At 38.6% G+C, this 15,701-nt stretch overlaps 1 protein-coding gene and 1 pseudogene across 2 annotated transcripts in view; one reads left to right on the forward strand and one right to left on the reverse strand.

The window, feature by feature from the left end:
• USP6NL (USP6 N-terminal like) overlaps nt 1-15,701 on the reverse strand; it is a 148,217-nt gene that overhangs the window by 9,502 nt on the left and 123,014 nt on the right. The gene's annotated exons all lie outside the window — the stretch shown is intronic.
• Nucleotides 1,562-2,813, forward strand: LOC117019107 (cGMP-dependent protein kinase 2-like; annotated as a pseudogene).

Raw genomic sequence — 15,701 nt, forward strand, 5'->3', positions numbered from 1 at the left:
GAGGTATGTATCGGTAAAAACTAACAGGACACACAGTAAAATGTAGGATTATGGATTTCCAGAAGAAGGAATAGACAAACTGAGAAGGAAGTAATGGAGAGAACGAGGTAGTAATTTCATGCATGAAAACAAAATGGAAAGGTACGTATCATACATATGTGGGAGATTTAATTTTTCAATATAAAGGGTCAGAAAAGTATTCACCTTACACTTAACACTACTTTATATTCATGTCAATATAGAAATTTCTCTAAGGAAGAGATGTTAATATTCTATGCATCTATACATAATATTAGAATAATAAGAAAAATTTAACATGTTCCATTTATTGAATGGGCAAAAGGCCCAAATCCACACTGGGGAAAAATAATCTGTCACTGTTCTAAAATATCCAAAAAGTAGCATCCTAAAATCCTTTCATGGCAACCCACCAACCATTTCCCTTCTCCCCTAGTAGACGAAAACCTACTTAAAGTGACTTCTACTTCTTCTGTATTCCTTCCTATACCGTGATTCCCCAAAAATAAGACCTAGCCGGACAATCAGCTCTAACGCATCTTTTGGAATAAAAATTCATATAAGACCCAGTCTTATTTTACTATAAGACCTGGTATAGTATAATATAATATAATATAATATAATATAATATAATATAATGTAATTAATGTGATATAATATAATATAATATATTGTAATGCAATGTAATGTAATGTAATACCAAGTCTTATATTAATTTTTGCTCCAAAAGATGCATTAGAGCTGATTGTCTGGCTAGGTCTTATTTTCAGGGAAACACGGTAATATCTAAAATAGTAACAGAATTATAAGTAAGATGCTGATAAAATATCCATTCACTCATATATAATTAATGTGAATCAGAATAATTACACACTGTTCATGTAAACACTACAGAAATATAATGGTTACAAATACCTAAGATGTACATAGCTAAGAAATGAGATGCAGCAGGGTTCAGCGGGGGAAAAAAATCCCACGCAGACAAAATGACACCATATCTAATTAATTCCTAACCAGCAATCTCTCGTTAGGAACTAGCACTCTGTAAGAGGGCACATGGCGAATACCTCAAATGTACAAAGGCACTAAGAGGTGTGGCCTCTTTGCCCAATAAAGATTTTAGTGAGCGTGGAAGAAGGTAAAGCAATTTGAAAGAGGCAGTAGGCAGAGATATAAGAAAGAGCTTCGTAAAATGTGCTTAAAAAAAACAAATTCATTGGGAGAAGGACTCCTCACAAGGAAAATGCCAACTATCCTACAGCCCTCATCTTGAAGCCACACAACTCAATCTGCCCCTGTATGTCTCCAACACCCTCTGAGTTACTGTTGCTCTGCTGGAGACCAAGCTCCTTCCAGAAGGACGTAATTTTGTCACCTGGGCACCGTCCACTCAACCAGCCTGAACAGACAATGAATTGTATACTGTGTACATGGGCAAGGGCCCCAGGAGGAATGTGAGGCTGTGGTACATAGTGACCACAAATGGGGAGAGATTTCCTGGAAACTGAACTTCAGCCGAAACCCAGGAGTTTAAAAAAAGTCCTTGAGCAAAATGGGAAATGGTTCTGTGAAATCCAAACATTCCAAGCATCCAGATGGCCACTCCGGGAACCTCACGGGAGGTGAGGAGCAAGGTGACAGAGCTGGAGAGAGAGCTGAAGTGGAAGGACACTGTGATCCAGGAGCGGGGGTACCATTTGAAGGAGCTGTGGGAGCAGCTGTCGAAGCAGACTGGCCATGGCTGAGCTCACAGAGGAGCTCCAGAACAAGTGCATCCAGCTGAACAAGCTGCAGGTACATGCAGAGAGGAAGCCTGCTTCAGGCCTCTCCAGGCAAAGTGCCTCTTGAGGTCCAGCAGAAGACTTTGGGATTGGTCTCTCTCCACAGCAGAAGGGGAGCAAAGGCTGGGGTGTCTGCCAAGCCAACAACTCGAACCTACAACCTCAACAAACCTGCTGAATTGTCCTCTGAGAAAGCAAATCAGAAAGGACTCCAGTGAGAAGACGCTCATTACAGATGCTCTGAATGAAAATCAGTTTTTGAAGAGGCTGAATCATCAGCAGATCAAAGACATGGTAGAATGCATGTATGGAAGGAACTACCAACAAGGGAGCTACGTTATTTAGCCAGGAAAGCCAGGAAACCACATCTCTGTGCTGGCAGAGGGCCGATTAGAGGTGTTCCAAGGTGAGAAATTGCTGTAATCCATCCATACATGGACCACATTTAAATTAAGCCATTTTATACACTGTACAAAGACTGCCTCTGTGAAAGCTATTGTCGGTGTGAAAATTTGGGCACTAGATCGAGAGGTATTCCAGAACACAATCAGAAGGACAGCTCAAGCTAGAGATGAACAGCACAGAAACTTCCTCAGAAGTGTATCCTTGCCGAGGAATTTACCTGAAGACAAGTTAACCGAGATCATTGACTGCTTGGGAGTGGAATACTATGACAAGGAGATTACATCACACGAGAGGACGAGGAAGGAAGTACCTTTTTCATTTTAGCCAAAGCAAGGGTAAAAGTCACCCAGAGTACAGATGGCCATGATCAACCAAACTGATAAAAACACTGGAGAAAGGAGACTATGATGATGAAAAAGGACATGCAAAGAGGTCCATGTCTAACCAGAAGCTTCCAAAGCTCTCTCTCTGGAGATGATTCAACTGAAGGAGAAGGTGACCAGATTCCCCTCATCATCCCCATTCCAGAGCCTTGAGATTATTGCAACACTGGGCATTGGTGAGTTCAGAAGAGTTGAGTTTGTAAGGGGTTTACGTTTAAGAATCTGAGAGAAGCCTTTTGACTTTTTTGTTGTTTTATATTCCAGCATATCTTGGAGGAAAGTATGAATTTTTATGGTTCCCGTAAATGTTGCTTTGAATGAGATTGAGAAAGTACACTTTTTAGTCTGTATGTTGTATAGCAGCAGGTCCGTGCTAGTAAGTAACATGGCTATATCAAGCTTCTTACGTCACATCCTCTGGTGAATTTTTTTCTTGATGGAAGTTATTGAAGAATGTACCAAGTAAGCATTCCCAAAGACTATAAAACATTAAAAATATATTTCCTAACAGAAAACACACCCCAAATTCCTCCCATCTTAAAGACAGTCACCCAGTCAGGCTGGGAGGCCTTGCACGGAAGGGGTGAGGACAGTCATGTGCCAGGGCCAGACTGCAGTGCTGGGCTTTGCTTAATTTAAAAAGCATCAGGTCACATCTACTTTCTAGAATGACTTGTGAGCAGGGAGCGTGCTAAGGACTACCAAGGGGAACTAATCCAGGGCTCACGATCCCAGATCAGCATCGCTCTTCCATGCGTATGCTGACTGGTAACACTGTTGGATTATGCCACGTACGAGCGACTCCCACTAGGGACAGAACACCTCTGAAGGGTGTGCAGCTCTACACACACGGTCTGCAATTCAGTGACGGTCTGAGGGGCCCTCAGGACACCTCACCTGTGGAGGACGGCTGAGTTCTCAAGAGCAGGAGGAGGGGGAGGAGGGGAAGAATGGGGAAGAGGTGACCAGAGGAGCAAAGGGGAAGAGAGGTGAGGAAAGAGGAAGGGAAAAGAGGAGAGGAGGGATGGTCACAGAAGGAGAGAGTCGTGGGGAAGAGCAGAGGAAGGCAGGCAGAAAATGGTGCCAGCCCCGGGAAACCTATGCGTGTCCCCCTTCCCGGACAGGCTGTGACTCGTGTCTGACTGGGGCTTGCTCGTGTTTCACCAACAACGGGTAGGGCAGAGGCCTCTCAGCGCCCACAGCAGGACCAAAACTCAAGGACTCTGCGCCCAGGCAAACTGACCTCTGCAATTATGAAATTAGGAAGAAAAATCTACTTGACTTTGTTATAAGGCTGATTCTTTCTTGAAGATTAATTACTCAGCTTTCATTGAACTGAAGATATATGTGTAGACGCTGTAAGAAGGACAAATGCCACCAGTAATATTTTCATATGTTAATAAACACTCTGCTTCATTTCCACAAAAGCAGATCCAAATAAGCATTAAATTTTATTGTATAGTCTCTTCTTAGATCCATCTTAACCTACTCAAACTACCCCCCACACATACACACACACGAATACTGCTACACTTGGATTTTGTTGGGTTGAACTGTCTTCTTTCACCCCGAAGCAACTGAATATAACTAAAAAAATTCAACCATAAATTGATGTCAAAACAGATGGCTAAGAATAGGCAATCAGTATTAATATTTATTAGCTATGTCTTCATTCTAGACTTCTTTTCAATAGACATAATATCCTTTTGCTCACCCCACTATACCTCTATGCCTAAAATTTTATGCTCCCCTCTTTCTCCTGAAACCACAGGAGTTTAAATGAAGAATTACTGCCCTACTCCTCAAAGGGTAGAAAAGCACCACAATTCCCATCAGATATAATAGGGAATGCTTTTGTGAAAATGCCACATTAATGATATTTTTGATGTTACCATCATATAAGTGGTATTTTTATGCCAGAATCAACAATTAGAATACTCTACTCAAAAAGGGGAAATATAACTTGATGTATTTCAGAACAAAGGCAAAAATAGTTATTAGTTTTCTTTAAGCCAACAAAATAATACTCTAGCGACCCTTTAAAATTTAAGGGAAAGAGTCCCTCTGAAGTGCCGGGAGGCTTGTCCATCTATGATCTCACTCAGGCCTCTGTCTCCACCCAGTGGACGCCACACTCAACTACAAGCTTGCCGATTATTTGCCTTAGAAGCATTAACAGTTGTTTGCATCCAATGAGACATATAATTACAGAAAAGTGCTCTAATGCTCTCTCTTCTGAGCAACGTTGTATTTTTAAATTTCAACAACAGAATATACGAAGTGTGATCAAAAAATACGGTGACTGTTTAAAATTTAAAAAATTATTACAGTAAAAGACACATTGTGATTAATCCCCTTCAAAATACTCCCCCTCGCTTCGAACACACTTATCCCATCGTTCTTGCCACTTTCTGAAGTAATTCTGGAAGTCCTCTTTCATGAGTGTCTTTAGTTGTGCTGTCATGGCTGCCTCGATGTCCTGAATCGATTCAAAACATTTTCCTTTCATGGTCATTTTGACTTTGGGGAAGAGTCAGAAATCGCACAGTGCCAGTGTGGTGAACAAGGTGGATGAGGACACACTGTTATGTTTTTATTCGACATAAATTGCCATATACCAGAAGCAATGTGTGACACAGGGCGTTGTCATGATGGAGGATGAAGTAAAGACACTCACGACAGAGGACTTCCAGAACTGCTTCCAAAAGTGGCAAGAATGATGGGATAAGTGTGTTCAAAGTGAGGGGGAGCATTTTGAGAGGGATTAATGGCAATGTGTCTTTTACTGTAATAAATTTTTTTAAAATTTAAACATTCACCATATTTGTTGATCACACCTCATATGTACTTTAACAGTTCTAACAGTTTTCAGTAAGAAATGGTACGGGCCATTGTCAGTAAAATTATTCTGGGAGTCATCTTGTCCTCTTCCAGATCAAATATTAAGTCCAACTGAGTTTTAAATTCTGTCACAGAATTACTGATTTTAAATTTATGTCTGAAAAAATCGAATGGTTTTATTTCTATTTAATGTACTATCAGCCAAATGAATATACAACTCAAACACTATTATAGCCTTCAACAGGTGATCAAAAGAAATAGTTTGCTTTCTAAATCATTGCTAGGTTATTTTTAAAAATTCAAAACAAATATTGTAGTTAGGCTCATAGGCTAGACTTCTTCTTTCCACCAGATTAAACTTGAAAGATTAGGGAAGCAGAAAGCAGACAATTATTTACACACATTTATCATAAACCTGTTTAAGATCTTTATGAAATAATTTAATTTTTAAAATCTGCACTTTGTGTTTCCTAGTGTTTAACTCACATACACTAATGTGAAAATTGTTGAACACATGTGAGTAACATTTGTTTTTCATTAGATAAACAAATCAAAGTGAAAACACACTCAAACTCTCAAAAAGAGGGGCAATTTTTTAAACTAATTTAATGAAATTGATTTGTTTATGTGTGTGTATGCAATCAGGATACAAAAGAATTCATTCCATCACTTCAAGAAACGTCAGTATTACATTCTGTCCTTTGCCTTTTTTTTGCGGGGGGCGGGGAGGAATGATAGTCAAAATCTTTGAGTAAAGCATAGGAAGAAAACTTTTTAAGCTGTATTATCAAACTTAAAGAGGAACTAGGTTTCTGGATTTGTAACTTTAGTAGGTCAAATGCCAATTTTAAAAACCTAAATAATCCCGTGCATGAAAAATTGTCCTTGAGGATATTAAAAAACAGACCAACTTTCACTAACAAATATGTTATTCCAAAGCGTTGTTGAAAAAAAAAAACTGATACGTGTATGCAAAGAAAGCATTTAGCAAGGAATCTATTAAAAGACTCAAAAGTTTTCTGTTACTATCACTCTTTAAAAGCGGCCGGGAGGTGAGATGGATGGAAGCAGGGAAACGAGTAGCCCAGGGGAGTACTGTATGTCAAACTAAGGAGTGTGGATTTCCCCGTAAGCACTGACGTGCTTCTGCAGGGCCAGCCATCCCACAAGAACACACTGGCTCGGCAGGGAGGTGAGCGACACTGGAGGCAGGGCTTCCAGTGTAGGTGACGCAGCTCTGGCAGTGAGGCTGGAGAGGAGGCGAAGGCAAGAGTGATACTGAGAATCAAGAGAAACACAGAATTTGGTGACTAAAGAATAGCTAAATGGTAGCTAAATGGAGTGCAAGTAAACCGGGGTAGCAGGGAGAAGAAGATTTCGGATGCTAAGAGGGTGAGTGAATGTTAATATTTTACCATGATAGGAAATGCAGAGAAGAAATGGGGAAAAGTTTGGAGGCGGGGTGGAGACTTACACATTAAGTTCGAAGTATCTGAGGGGCAGGTGGGTGAAGATGACCATTTAAGGTGTCCACTAAATGAGTTTGAGGCTCAGAAGTTCCAGGACAAAGACCTGGGAGGAGGTACAGAGTTGGAAGTCTTTGAGGTGATGGCCGTAACCACGGGAAATGATGAAAGTACCCAGAGACCGTGCAGAATGAAAAGAAGGCCAAGAACACAACTTCAGACAGGTCATTTAAAAGATGAACTCAAGAAAAGGAACCCATGAAGGAACAAGAGAAGGCATGGTTAGAGGTAGAGGTGGACGGAAGACGAAGACAGAGCAATCATCTGAAAGTAAGCCCGAAAGAAATCCCAATTGTAATCTACAGAAAGCACTGGTACGGACAAGCACAAACGAACATTTTCTTCCTGTGTTCCAGGCAAACATTTGGACAGACATTACCAAAAAAAAAAAAAAAAAAAAAATTACAAAGGAAAAAATGCAATACTACAGATGGGAAAGTTTTTCTATTGACAAACAAAATAAAAATTCCAAATTCTCTAGGAAAAAAAAAAAGAAAACAGGTACCAAAGATAAAAGCAACAAAATGCTTTCTTTCTTAAAAAGGTTCTTTACGGTTCGTATTTTCTGATATCTAAATAAAAGATAAACTTTAAAATGGCTCTCTCAATTATTCTAAGAAACATTTCTTCTCAATTATTCTATATAGACCTATGAATTTGGGCCAAATTGGCAGTCATAGTGGATCAACAGAGGCTTTCCAACCAGAATGATTGCCTTAAGTGACAAAACTCTCTGCCAAATGGCTTCATTTGACTAGAAGATACCTGAGGAGAACAAAGAAATATATCTATCTAAGTATCACTTGGGGCATGGGGTATACAAGAAATCATTTGAATCATTTTGATACTTCACATGTCAATTGAAAGTATTTTTTATTTAAACTGAGGTCTTCATAGTTGATTTTCATAAGAGAGAGAGAGCTAAAACATAACTGCTTAAACATGTGTAGTACTAGCAGGGGCAAAAAAAAGGGCATTACAGAATTATAAATAAAACAGAAAAAACAACATAAGACAGAAGAGAAATGGCTGGAAATATGATTAGCAATATGAAGGGAAAGTTTGATATACTCACAATAAATGAAGACTAACAAAACAATGACATAAGGATAAACAGTGTCAGCAAATCAGGAATAGAATGGAGCACTTGTTGATAAAAGATTATCTACGAAAAAGCTATGTGTACTTATGTAAATGTATGTATTTATATTTAAGTTTAGATATAAAAATAAAAGGAAAAGAAAGACTAGGAGAATATGCCCCAAACTGCTGAGTTGTTACCTTTGTAGGAGAGAATGGGAGAACAATGAAGCAATGGAGAGCCTTCACACATTACTCAGCAGACTTCAAAGATCATCTGGAGTTCTTATGTGGCTATATTTGTGTATCATTTGTGTAATAAAAGTCAGGAACAGGATTTGTAGGATAAGCCAGGTATCTTGTTATACATAAAGGCAAGGAAGTACTCAAAGACTAATAGTCAAAAGGACACAGAACTCAGTTTAAGGGAGATGTCAGTGGCCAAATGTAGAACAGTTTGAGCATTTAAACAATAATAATTATATCTGATTAAAATGTTTAGAATCAAATTATATGAATTCACAATGAGAAAGCTGAAACAAAAGCTGATTTGCTGCCTTTGGAAATAATCAGAACATCAACTCTTAATTTTGAAAATTGATAAAGAAAATAATTAAACATTTATTTTGCCTTTTCAGTAGGAAATACATTTTACAGTAACCATAGAGGCCCCATTGAGGAAGGGGGGAACCTCTTCGTTACAGAAGAAAGCCTGCTGATAAAAGAAATAATGGAATTTGAAAATTACTATTTTGCAACTTCCCGTAAATACTTGTTTTAGGCAAGGATTATCAATGGAAGCAAAAACCATCAGAAGAAAGATTAAAAGGAAACTGCATTATCTTCTGTACAATTACAAAACTATTCAATTAGTAAATAATTTGTGTCAACACATTATGACACAAATTATTTACTAATTGAATAGATTTGTAATTTTAAAAAAATCTTATTTTTAAAATAAAGAGATCTGGTTATCACCACCTTTACCCAGAGTTTAAATTCAGTACCACTAATATTAATAAAACTAGACATTATGTACCTACCTCCTGTTTAATCTGAATGCCATTAAGCCTCTACATTTAACTTCTAGCTTATAGAAAATATAGAGGCTAGAGGAATGAGTTAAATGACTATGGGAAAGAAAAGTTAGACTATTCTAGAATGTGAGACATTCCACAAGACAACCGTACCGATCTCTTCAACAAAGTGTTATTGAAAAAAAGAAAAATAAAAGCAGGAGTGGGAAGTGAGGAAGAAAACGAGGCTGTTGTATATTAAGAGACTTAAGAAACATGTCAAACAAATACAAAGTGAGATCCTTGGTTAAGAAAAAGAGCCAAGAACAAATTTTGATATGGAATTGGTTTACAGATCAAATTTGGGAATTACATTGTTAATTGTTAGGTTTGATAATGGTATTGTGGTTTGCCAGAAAAAGGTCCCTGTTTCTTGGACACAGAAACTAAAGTAAGCATTAATAGTATCTAGATAGCATCTATGATATCTTTATTTTCACTTTAAAATGAATCAGTAAACTGGGTTATGAATAAATGGAGAAGGTCTTTAACATTGTTCCACTTTTGTATATGTTTGAAAAGGTTTTTGCAAAATCTTATATAAATACATTCAGAAACTGGAAGTGAACAACTTTCTGAGAAAACACAGTACTGTCTCCCCAACCCTCATCTGTGTGGAATACGTTCAAAGATCCCCAGTGGATGCCCGAAACTGTAGATAGTACTGAACCCTATATATACTATGTTTTTTTTCCTATACATACATATTTATGATAAAGTTTAAGTTATAAATCAGGCACATTCTATGAAACCAGCAATATCCTTACACCAAAGCCAGCCAAAAATACTACAAGGAAAGAAGACTACAAAACAATATCCCTTATGAACATTGATGCAAAACTCCTCAACAACATACTAGCAAACTGAATTCACCAGCAGTTTAGAAGGATTATACACCACGACCAACTGGAACTTATTCCTGGAATGCAAGGATAGCTCAACATACGAAAATTAATCAATCTAATACATCACATGAACAAAATGAAGGAAAAAACCCCACATGATCATCTCAATTGATGCAGAAAAGCATCTAACAAAATTTAACACTATTTCATGATTAAAAACACTCAATAAATTAGGAATAGAAGCAAACTACCTCAACATAATAAAAGCCATATACATGAAAAACCTGCAACAAACATCATGTTCAATGGTGAGAGACTAAAAGCTTTTCCTCTAACATCAGGAACAAGAAAAGGATGCCCATTTTTACCACTTCTAATCAATACAGCACTGAAAGTTCTAGCAAGAACAAGCAGGGAAGGAAAAGAAATAAAAAGCATACAAATTGGAAAGGAAGAATAAAATTATCACTGTTCACAGATAATATGATCTTATATGTAGACAACCCTAAAGATTCCACACACACAAAAAAAACTGTTACAGCTAATAAATTAGTTCAGTAAAATGTCAGGATACAAAGTCAATGCAAAAAAATCAGTTGTATTTCTATACACTAACAATAAACAATCTGAAAGGAAATTACAAAAAAACAATTCCATTTATAATAGCATCAGAAAGAATAAAATACTTAGGAGTTAATTTCACCTAAGAGGTGAAAGACTCATTCAATGAAATCTACAAAACATTGCTGAAAGAAACTAGCAATTGGATTGGACGACTCAGCATTAAGATGTCCATACTACCCAAAGTGATCTACAGCTTTAATGACATCTCTATCAAACCCCAATGACATTTTTTGCAGAAACAGAAAAACCCATCCTAAAATTCATATGGCATCTCAAGGAACCCCAAATAGCTAAAACAATCTTGAAAAGCTGGAGGAACCTTCCTGATTTCAATGCTTACTACAAAGCTACAGTAATCAAAATCGTGTGGTACTGGCATAAACACATCTACTTTAAGACCACTGAAATAGAACAGAGCCCAGAAGTACACTCTTGCTTGCATACATGGTCAAATGATTTTTGACAAAGGTGCCAAGACCATTCAATGGGGAAAGGACAGTTTTTTAACAAATGATGCTGGGAAAACTGGTTCTCCACAAACAAAACAAAGATGGACTCATACCTAACACCATTAACAAAAATTACTCAACGTGGTTAAAGGCCTAAATGTAAACCCGACATCTATAAAACTCTTAGAACAAAACATAGGGCAAAAGCTTTATGACACTGGATTTGGCAATGATTTCTTGGCTATGACACCAAAGGTACTGGCAACAAAATAAAAAACAAATTGGACTTCATGAAAATTAAAAAATCTCATGTAGCAAAAGACAGTATCAACAAAGTAAAAAGGCAAACCATGGAATGGAAGGAAACATTTATTTGCAAATCATATATCTGATATGGGACTAATATCCAGAATACAGAGGGAACTCCTAAAGCTCAACAACAAAAACCAAATAACCCCATTCAAAAATGGACAAAGAACTTGAATAGACATTTCCCCAGAGAAGACATACAAATGGCCAATAAACACATAAAAAGATGCTAAACATCACTGGTCATTACAAAAATATAAATCAAAACTACAATAAAAATACCACTTCACACTGATCAGGATGGGTACTAAAAAACAAAACAAAACAAAACAAAACAAAACAAAACAAAACAAAAACCTGAAAGTAACAAGGTTGGCAAGAATGTGGAGAAACTGGAACCCTTGTCAACTGTTGGTGGGTAAAAGGGTGCAGCTGCTGTGGAAAACAGTATGCCAGTTCCTCAAAAAAATAAAAATAGAATTACGATGTGACCAAGCAATTCCACTTCTGGGTACGTACCCAAAAAAATTAAAAGCAAGGTCTTGAAGAGATATTTGTACACCCATGTTTATAAGAGCATTATTTAACAATAGCTAAAAAGTAAAAGCAACTTAAGTGTCCATCTATAGACAAATGGATAAGCAAAATGTTACACATACATACAATGGAATATTATTTATCTTTAAAAAGGAAGGAGATTCTGACACGTTCCAACATGGATGAAACTTGAGGACTTCATGCTAAGTGAAATAAACCAGTCACAAAAAGACAAATACTGTATGATTCCACTTACATGAGCTACTTAGTCAAAACCATAGACAGAAAGTAGAATGGGTGGTTGCCAGAGGCTGGGGGGAGAGGGAAATAGAGAGGTCTTGATTAATGAGTAGAGTTTCAGTTTTACAAAATGAACAGAGTTATAGATAGAGATGGATGGTGGTGACGGTTATACAACATTATGAATGTGTTTCATACCACTACACTGTACACTTAAAAATGGTTAAGATGGTAACTTTTGTTATGCGTACTTTAATATCAATGTGTCAATATATCAAAAGATTTCCTAACCAGTTAGAAAAAACATGGAAAGAAAGTTTACTTCATAATAACAATAAAGATAAAATTACCTATAGAAATAGGGGTTGATGTGGATAGACAAAAAAATGCATAACAGTCAAATGAAGAAATTGAATTCAACTGAGGGGTGTTAAAGGTAAACTTGAACAATTGAAAAGTAAAAGTTTGTACTTAGAAATATCAATTTTCTCTCAATAATCTTTAAATTCAATACAATTTGAATTAAAATACGAATGGATTCTTTTTTTGTAACTTGACAAAAGACTACAAAGTAATGAGGAAAAATCAGCCACCATAGATATTAAAATTGTTTGTAACTATAAAAATACAGATCAGTGGAAAAGCATAAAATGCCAAGATTCACATATAGACATTTTGGGGGACTTTATTACATGACAAAGATGGCATCTCAACTCGCAAGAGGCCATTAAGCCAACGGGGTTAGTTATTTGGACTACCAGCAAAGTTAAGTCCTTACATCCTTCTTTATACAAAAAGTAATTCTAAATGGGCTAAAGATTTAAGCATAAAAAATAAAAACAAGTGTAAAAAAATAAAACATTATAGGAGAAAACATGGGTAATTTTAAAAAGTTTCCATTCAGCATGTGGAAAATTCTTTACCCATGGCACAAAACTGAGATGCCATAAAGAAAAAGACAGATTAAGAATTTTAAAATTCTACATGAAAAGCATCTGCAACTCATATGTTAAGCTGGCAAATCTCCTTAACTTACCAAGAACTTGTATGAATAGAGCAACAGAAAGTTGGGAAGAAGATGAACAGGAAAGTTTACAGAAAAAGAAGTTAAAATACCAAATACATAAGAAAGGCAACCGATAAAAATGAAAGAAATGCATCAAAACAATGGAATATGCAATCCAACCAACAGAAAAAGTTAAAAACGTAACAATACCATGTTAATGTGTGGGTCTACAACCAGGGACCCGCAAACTGTTGAGACTGCAAACTCATTCGGTATGTAAGGAGCCAAACAGAAATAACCTATCGTTTTAAAACGACAGGTACGAAAATTTCTTTTAGAAAAAACGTAAAATAATTAAATAATGTTCACTTAATTATTTTAATATTCCATATACACAGCTTACAATACTGTAAAGAGGAAAACAACAGGCAGGCTGTGGGGTAAAAAGTCCAGAAAGCAAACGTAGTGGCAGAAATGCAGATGAGAGATTACTGTCCTGGCAAAGTAAAGGCCCGGACCACATCGCCCTTACTGCCAGTGGTCACCATGAACTGCTGCCAGTGTTTCCGGTCTTACTGATCTCTTGCCCTCTCTTACCCCGCTCTGCTCTCCATCCCCCTTCTGCCATTTCCTGTGAAAAGATCTTACAAAGACGTCATGTGTAATATGAGGATGAGTACTTCCCCTTCTAGTTAGTTTTAGGAAACAAGACAGTGGAAGGCACATAGTCAGCACTCAACAAATAATAGCTGTTAGTTAGATCTGAGTTACATAGCTTTTGGTATTTTATTTTCATGTTTAAGCAGTTCTACTCTATGCTTTTTTTCTCTCTATGTATCTTTCACTAAAACTTGTCTTAAACTCTTTTTTTAAGCAGGCAGGATACTTAAATGTTAAAGTAGCAAGAATGCAGTTAACAACTGTGTTCTGAATGCACTCTGGTGCTACAGGACAGAATCAGTAGCAAATAAACATTACTAAGTAGAAGGAAAGGGCTGACCTCACTTAGCAAAGGTGATGGCCTCACAGGGCCGTGCCCACACCTGATCTCTGCTGTGATGGCCTCACAGGACTGTGCCCACACCTGATCTCTGCTGTGATGGCTTCACAGGGCCGTGCCCACACCTGATCTCTGCTGTGATGGCCTCACAGGGCTGTGCTCACACCTGATCTCTGCTGTGATGGCCTCACAGGGCCGTGCTCACACCTGATCTCTGCTGTGATGGCCTCACAGGGCTGTGCTCACACCTGATCTCTGCTGTGATGGCCTCACAGGGCCGTGCCCACACCTGATCTCTGCTGTGATGGCCTCACAGGCCTGTGTCCACACCTGATCTCTGCTGTGATGGCCTCACAGGCCTGTGCCCACACCTGATCTGTGCTGTGATGGCCTCACAGGGCCGTGCCCACACCTGATCTCTGCTGTGATGGCCTCACACGCCTGTGCCCACACCTGATCTCTGCTGTGATGGCCTCACAGGGCCGTGCTCACACCTGATCTCTGCTGTGATGGCCTCACAGGGCCGTGCCCACACCTGATCTCTGCTGTGATGGCCTCACACGCCTGTGCCCACACCTGATCTCTGCTGTGATGGCCTCACAGGGCCGTGCTCACACCTGATCTCTGCTGTGATGGCCTCACAGGGCCGTGCCCACACCTGATCTCTGCTGTGATGGCTTCACAGGCTGTGCTCACACCTGATCTCTGCTGTGATGGCCTCACAGGGCCGTGCTCACACCTGATCTCTGCTGTGATGGCCTCACAGGGCTGTGCTCACACCTGATCTCTGCTGTGATGGCCTCACAGGGCCGTGCTCACACCTGATCTCTGCTGTGATGGCCTCACAGGGCCGTGCTCACACCTGATCTCTGCTGTGATGGCCTCACAGGGCCGTGCCCACACCTGATTACCGCCGTGATGGCTTGTTTTCTAGTGTCGCCTGATGAGCCAGAACAAACCTCCGAGAAACACTAATGATTAGGGCTCTTGCAATTAAATAACGAATAGCAGAGCTTGGTTTTTGAAAAGATGTGTTTTCCCTGAATGGACTTCTGCTGGTTTGTATACACACATCCGAGAAAACATCAAAGTATGAGCCACATTGACTGGAGGTGCTAAATCCAACTCACCTAACTGATGTTATCTATTTTTTACCTTTCACCCACGATCTTCCACTTTCCCACTCCTTTCCCACACTCATCCACACAACAAAGGTAAAAAAGAAAAGGGCAGAACAACTTTTCCTCAGTAACCATACTGTCAAGTAATATCTGGTCAAACTCTTAGAAGTAATTCCTACTGATATTTCTACATTTTCTCCTCTCTCCCCTGTCCCCCGATGGCCCCTCCCTGGGTCCTTGCCATGCGTGCTGGATCGCGCTCTGTTATTACCCTTCACCACCTATTGATCTTTGTTAATTTCATCTGTTTTGCATGCACCCTGAGAGCAAGAAGCATGTCTTTCCTTTCCGTTGTTATTCCCCAGCCCAGCACCTAGCAGAAAACCTAAAAGGCGGTACTGAAAGAAGTCTTGAAATAAATCAATAAAATATATTACCTACACTGCAACATACTGTAAGG

Source organism: Rhinolophus ferrumequinum (assembly GCF_004115265.2).
Source record: "Rhinolophus ferrumequinum isolate MPI-CBG mRhiFer1 chromosome 5 unlocalized genomic scaffold, mRhiFer1_v1.p scaffold_110_arrow_ctg1, whole genome shotgun sequence".
In the NCBI taxonomy this organism is placed as follows: Eukaryota; Metazoa; Chordata; class Mammalia; order Chiroptera; family Rhinolophidae; genus Rhinolophus; species Rhinolophus ferrumequinum.